Source organism: Palaemon carinicauda, chromosome 5 (genome assembly GCF_036898095.1).
Source record: "Palaemon carinicauda isolate YSFRI2023 chromosome 5, ASM3689809v2, whole genome shotgun sequence".
Taxonomy (NCBI): domain Eukaryota; kingdom Metazoa; phylum Arthropoda; class Malacostraca; order Decapoda; family Palaemonidae; genus Palaemon; species Palaemon carinicauda.
This window is the reverse complement of record NC_090729.1, coordinates 34306579-34314078: the sequence shown is the minus strand read 5'-3', so window position 1 is coordinate 34314078 and position 7500 is coordinate 34306579.

The window sequence follows — 7500 nt, the reverse complement described above, 5'->3', positions numbered from 1 at the left end:
GATATTTCGTAGTTTCTGGAAAATTTTATTCTATTCTATGATACACATTCCACATTTGAACTTCGTCAACTTCTTTTAACTATTCATAGCCATGTAATTTTAAAGTATTCAAAGAATTCGCGCATAATATCTTCAGTTTAGTGGTCCATTGAAGTAAAAAAAGTTTGTGAAAAAGATCAGCCACATCCTCTGAAGGAACAAAACCTAAGGCTTGTATTTGTTTGATTATGAAAGCATTGTCATTTTTCGTGTACCAGCGCTGGAGACCAAGATTTTGTATTTTGGCCCAAAGACATTGCCTGAAATGAAAGAAACAGCCATTAATTGGAGTATCTGGAAAACATTTCTTTAAACTTTTTATTGCTGCTTGTTCTTAATCAAGAGTCACAGACTCTGGGAAAAGGCTCTGCTCTTTGAGGAACTCGAATATTGTATCATAAGTTTTTTCATCTCTGCTAGATGTAACACAGTATACTAATGGTAATGTTTTACTTTGAGAAACAACACAGTGCAACGTATACAGTTGTTTTCCGACTGGTACACTTAACCACAGGATCTTACATTTCAAGATTTCCAAATTCTTTCTAGTTGTATAAATATGCACACTTTCTGGTTCATACCATAAAAAACATTTTCACCTCTTGTAGTTATCGATAAATCTTCATCGGCACTTTCACGCACTCTTATATATCTTTCAAAGCACGCATGCGTGCTCCATCTGGTGGATGCGAATGATTGTTGATTTTTTTTTCTTTTAATTAAATTATTACAAGTGATTATACTGGCACTACACAAAGTACGTTTTTCACACCTTCAATATGCAGGTCCTTCTTTTCTCCTGTTAACGATGTATGCCTATCCTTCAAATATTATTTTTTTCCTCCTTTGTTACTAGTGGTGATTTTCATTTTGGACTGAAGGGTTTCTTACAAAAATTTAATGATGGGTAAATAAATTTGTTTGAGTAAAAGAGTGTAATTTTTTTTTTTTTTTTTTTTGCCTTTCAAAGTGCAAAAAGAAAAGTAAAATGAACAACAGCTTGTTGGGTAGTTATATGGGTTTTAACTGTAAGTCTCGAATGATTTATTTAAATATGCTAAATAAGATCATTCAGTCTGGAAGGCATTTTGCCCATTGGGCATTTTGTTTATTAGGCATTTTGTCCATTAGGCATTATGGCTGTTAGGCATTTTGTCCGTGTAGAGGAATTAGGCAGTTTGTCCTTAGACATTTTGTCATTAGGCATTATGTCATTAGGCATTCAGTCCTACTACCGTATATATATATATATATATATATATATATATATATATATATATATATATATATATATATATATATATATATATATATATATATATATATATATATATATATATATATATATATATCTGAGAAGGAAAGTCTTCGATAAAAATTACCATAAAGTTATGGCTCATAATCACGAATTTACCTTGAGGAAGGATTGTGTATATTAAATTATTCTCCTAGGTAACATGCTTACAAAAACATGAACTGAGACAAGGAACAAGAAGGGTAGATTAAGTTAGGCGATCGCAAAAAAAAAAAAGAACAAAAATATCATCTGAAACAGGATTATTTAAATATTGTCGAGGGCACAATTTTCTTAATAGAAAGTATTCCTTGTTTATTGGTTACTAAATGTTTTGAAAATCGGTGCGTAATATTGGAAAATGAAAGGTAAGCTTCAGATGTATATTATAGAAATAGAATTACAGTGAACCCTCGTTTATCGCGGTAGATAGGTTCCAGACCCGGCCGCGATAGGTGAAAATCCGCAAAGTAGTGACATCATATTTACCTATTTATCTAACATGTATATTCGGACTTTTAAAACCTTCCCTTGTACGTAGTACTGTTAACAAACTACCCTTTAATGTACAGAACACTTAATGCATGTACTACAGCACCCTAAACTAAAGCAGGCACAAATATTAAAGGCAATTTTATATCATGCGTTTCCTAAACACTTAAAAAGCAAGATAAAAAATGGCAACCAATGTTTTATTTACGTTCATCTCTGATCATAATGAAGAAACAAACTAATTTAGTGTACACATACATGTATAGGTTAGTTTTTGCATCATCGATTATATTGATTATACAGTATGTTGATTTTTTTATTACCAATGTTTTACTTAATTTTTCTTAGGACTTCCAAATGAAATGTTTTTCTTTATGACGCCGCCTGAAACGACGGCATCATAAAGTACTGTACGCTCAGTAAACAATCACGCTCAGAACAAAGAAGGCATTTAACGCGCATGATGAAAGTGATAAATAATGATATTTACAGTAAAAGCATTTACAAAATATGTTATTAGTACAAATATAATTTACCGTATCTATATAAAATCATACAGTACATACTGTACATAGCAAAGCAGGAAAACAATTTACGAGAGAGAGAGAGAGAGAGAGAGAGAGAGAGAGAGAGAGAGAGAGAGAGAGAGAGAGAGAGAGAGAGAGAGAGAGAGATTGTTTTACGTACGTAAATGTAAATTTTAAACAAAAAAAAATATGATAGGTTACAACATGTAGACTTTTAAAACCTTCCCTTTAACTTAATGCATACAGTACTAAACTATAAAACAGGCACAAATATTAGAATGTTAGAATATTAAAGTAAAAAATAAAGATTGTTACTGTACTCACCACGAAAGAAGTTCAAGAAAAACTTGAATGATGATGGCGATGAATTTGCTGCACAGTAGAAATGATGATGATGAAGCTGATGATGTGTTCTACTGTGCAGCCAGGTAGTATTTTACGTCTCTCCAGACGGAGGTGTCTTTTCCTGGGACACCTCTTCAACTTCTTCAATTTCTTCTAAAGGCATAGTAGCAGGAGGAACTGGCTCTTTTTTGCGAGGACGGAAGAACATTGTGATCGGAAGGTGTTGCCGCTGCTTCTTTTTTCGATCTAAGAGCATCTTGTAGGGAGTCATGATGTCATCAACCTTGTTGCAGAATTGCATCGACCGAACCATATCCTCGTCCCACTCTTGCAACATTTCTTTCACCTCCTTTATATGGTTGCAGACCTTGGCAAGCCGTTCTAGTGTTAAGCCCGTTTCTTCGACATTTTCTTGGGTCTCTTCCTGGGTTTCACTCTCTTCTTCGCTTGCCGATTTCGTCAGGTCTTCGAGGTCTGCGTCAGTTAGGGGCTGGGAATGGCAGTCCAACAACTCATCGACGTCTTCAGTCGTCATGTCGCCAAACCCGTCACCTCCAATTATGGCAGCCAACTGCACAGATTTGTGTACTGCAGAGTGTTGGATTTCAGCAGGTGTAAATCCCTCGTCGTCGTAAACAATCTCGGGCCACAACTTCTTCCAGCTCGCATTCACAGTTGCAGGTTTCATCTCTTGAAGTGCCTTCTGAATATTCTTCAGGCACGTGGCTATGGTGTACTGCCGCCAGTACGCCTTCAAGTTAAAATCTTCATCCTCATCCTCTTGGGCAGCATCCACACACGCAACGAGGTCCGCCAAGGTATTCTTCGTGTAGAGGGCCTTGAACGCCCTGATAACCCCCTGGTCCATCTGTTGAATTAATGACGTGGTGTTGGGTGGCAGGAACTCAACCTGAACGCCCTCACGCGACAGGTCAGTTGCGTGTCCACCAGCGTTATCCATAAGGAGAAGGATCTTGAATGGCAAGCCCTTCTCTACGAGATATTCACTGACTTGCGGGATGAAACACTAGTGGAACCAGTTGGAGGTCAGCATCTTCGTAATCCATGCTTTTGGATTATGCATCCAGTACATGGGAAGGAGATTCTTGGTTTTATTTTTCAAAACGCGAGGATTTTTCGACTTATGAATAAGCCCCGGCTTTAGCAAAAATCCAGCAGCATTGCCACACATCACGAGGGTAACACGATCCTTGAATGCTTTAAAGCCAGAGGCTTTGGCTTCCTCTTTGAACAGGAAAGTTCGCGACGGCATTCTCTTCCAAAACAAGCCGGTCTCATCCATATTAAACACTTGTTCCGGCTTGTATCCACCTTCGGCGATAATATTCTTGAACGTCTGGTTCACGTAAGTTTCAGCAGCGGCAGTGTTAGCCGAAGCAGCCTCGCCATGCAGGGAAACGCTTTTCTGAAACTTCCCGAACCATCCTTTGCTGGCGGAAAAACGTTGTTTCTGAGGCTGGGAATCAGTGGATGTCCCTGGTTGAGGATCATCTGCATCATCATCTTCTTCAGCATGGTTGCCGTCGTCGTCTTGAGGTTCCTTTGCAGCAAAATTCTCATACAAGCTTAAAGCCTTTGTTCGGATGGTGTTCGTATCCAAGGCTATGTTCTTCTTCCGGCAGTCGGTAATCCACACAGCTAAAGCACCTTCCATGCGTACGATCGTTTTATTACGCGTTGTAACGACTCGCTTCGCTGATCTGCTAAAGGTGATTGCAGCCGTCTTTCTAATGTTCGCCTCGGCCTTCTTGATATAGCGAACAGTAGATTCGTTGATTCCAAAATGGCGCGCTGCGGCCGCGTAACTTCTACCGTCTTTTAACATATCGAGAAGCGTAACCTTCTCAGCAATCGTCATCATCCTTCGGTGGCGTTTAGGCTCACTACCAGCCTTAGTAGAAGCAGAACGCTTGGGAGGCATTGTACAGTAGGATTTAACAAAAAGTTAAACTTAAAACAGTCGCACACAGCACAGATTAAACTTCACAAACTTAAGAACGTCTACTCAGCGATATGCCGTAAGAGAAAGTGGACGACCCGGGCCCGCGGGAACCCAGATGCTGCGGGTTGGAGATGAGGGCAAAACACCAATCACAGGCTATATAACAAAACTTGAGTTCTGATTCGTCATCTATCAGCGCTTGAACCAATCACAACCCGTCTTACAGTATATGATGCGTAGGTTACCAACTCAAAGTACAAGATACCCCGCGTATACCGTACGTACAGTATTAATAATAATGATAATAAATAATGATAATAATACAGTAATAATAATAATAATAATGATAATAATAATAACTATAATAATTTTATTAACAACAACAACAATAATAATAATAATAACAATAATAATAATAGCTTTACGTATGTTATTTTATTCTTTTGTAGGATGTGTGTGTCTCTCTCTCTCTCTCTATCTCTCTCTCTCTCTCTCTCTCTCTCTCTCTCTCTCTCTCTCTCTCTCTCTCTCTCTCTCGTACGCTTATTCGAAATGTGATTTTTGCAACAAAGAATATTATTGGATGCAGTACTACGTACGTATACATACAAAAGAATCATGGAAAAGATGCACATCCATTACATTTGTAGTACAGTAGTAGCCATCAGCAGCCTAACAGCATTCTAATATGGTATGACTGCATCTGATTTGCTTTTCATGTTTGATTTAATTTTACTACGTACTGTATACAGTACTGTATTATCGTATGATCACATTCTCTTTTCGTGCTTTATTTCTTTCTGTGCTGAATTATATATCATATGTAATGCAATGAACAATCAGTAAGAGCAGATATTACTAATTACAGTATTAATGGAATTACAGGTAACGAAATATCGTATTTGGGGGTCTTCAGATTTCGCGGTATTTTCGAAATTTCCGGAAAATACGCGATATGTATATATATATATATGGGTTATGGAAAAAACCCGCAAAGTGGTGAATCCGCGATGGTCGAACCGCGAAGTAGCGAGGGTTCACTGTAATACAGACTATCCAAAGGAAAATAAGGGGGTCGTTGAACGCAAACCCTATCTAATCTATCTCAATTAGTTAATAATGTTATGGTCGAAACTTCTGACTTTATTGTGTACCCAGTAACCTTATTGTATACATTACGCTTAAAGCACTGCACTTAATAATGTCAAGGATTCCTCACACATACAACCGTATGAAAGACCTTGCTATCATTTGTCTCTTACTATGTATAAGGTGGATATTTCTGTACATATACACACCAAATTCACACATACAAACACAAACATACACACACACACACTCACACACACATACACACCCACACACACACACACACACACACACACATATATATATATATATATATATATATATATATATATATATATATATATATATATATATATATATATATATATATATATATGTTGATATCTATATATATATTGATATAAATATATATATATATATATATATATATATATATATATATATATATATATATATATATATATATATATATATATATATATATATATATATACATGTTGGTATATATATATATATATATATATATATATATATATATATATATATATATATATATATATATATATATATATTTTCTTTATTTTTCATTTACTATTGTTTTTCCACATAGGATGTGATATTTGATGAGTTTCAATCATTGAATGGTATATCATCTACGTGTCTTTTTTTGATAATACATTGCATTCAGATATTCAAATTAAAGTAATAAAGTAAATAATGTAATAAATATTTATGAAAATCCGAATTAAAACATGCGCTATAATATCTCTCTCTCTCTCTCTCTCTCTCTCTCTCTCTCTCTCTCTCTCTCTCTCTCTCTCTCTCTCTATCTATCTCTCTCTCTCTCTCTCTCTCTCTCTCTCTCTCTCTCTCATTCATACTCATAAATATATCGAAGATAATAAGGTCTGTGCAATGAAAGATCGTTAATAAATAGTAAATAATATCTAAAATACATTTCTTACATAAAATAGCACATGAAAATTTCTGATAAACGATTATGTATTTTATGATAATTTTTTTCTCTAAGGACTTAGGAGAATTCGGTCTTAGAAAAAGTATTGAAGGATGGAACGACTAATAAAAGGATTCAATCAATATATTTCTTTTTTGTTAGGAGACCCTCAAATAGATAGTCCACCCTCCCCCGTTATCCACCAAAAATGAAGCTTCATAACACTGAATCCCCTACTGTTGCTACCTCCGCGGTCATCTAAGGCACCGTAGGAAGCAGCATGCCCTACCGGAAATGCGTCACAATCGCTCGCCATTCATTCCTATTTCTAGCGCGCTCTCTTGCTTCTCTCACATCTATCCTCCTATCACCCAGAGCTTTCTTCCCTCCATCCATCCACCCAAACCTTGGCCTTCCTCTTGTACTTCTCCCATCAACTCTTGCATCCATCACCTTCTTTAGCAGACAGCCATTTTCCATTCCCTCAACATGGCCAAACCACCTCAACACATTCATATCCACTCTAGCTACTAACTCATTTCTTACATCAGTTCTCACCCTCACCACTTCGTTCCTAACCCTATTTACTCGAGATGCACCAGCCATACTCTTTTGACACTATATCTCAAACACATTCAATATCTGTCTCTCTGTCACTTTCATTGCCCACAACTCCGATCCATACATCACAGTTGGTACAATCATTTTCTCATATAAAACTCTCTTTACATTGATGCCCAACCCTCTATTTTTTACTACTCCCTTAACTGTCCCCAACACTTTGCACCCCTCATTC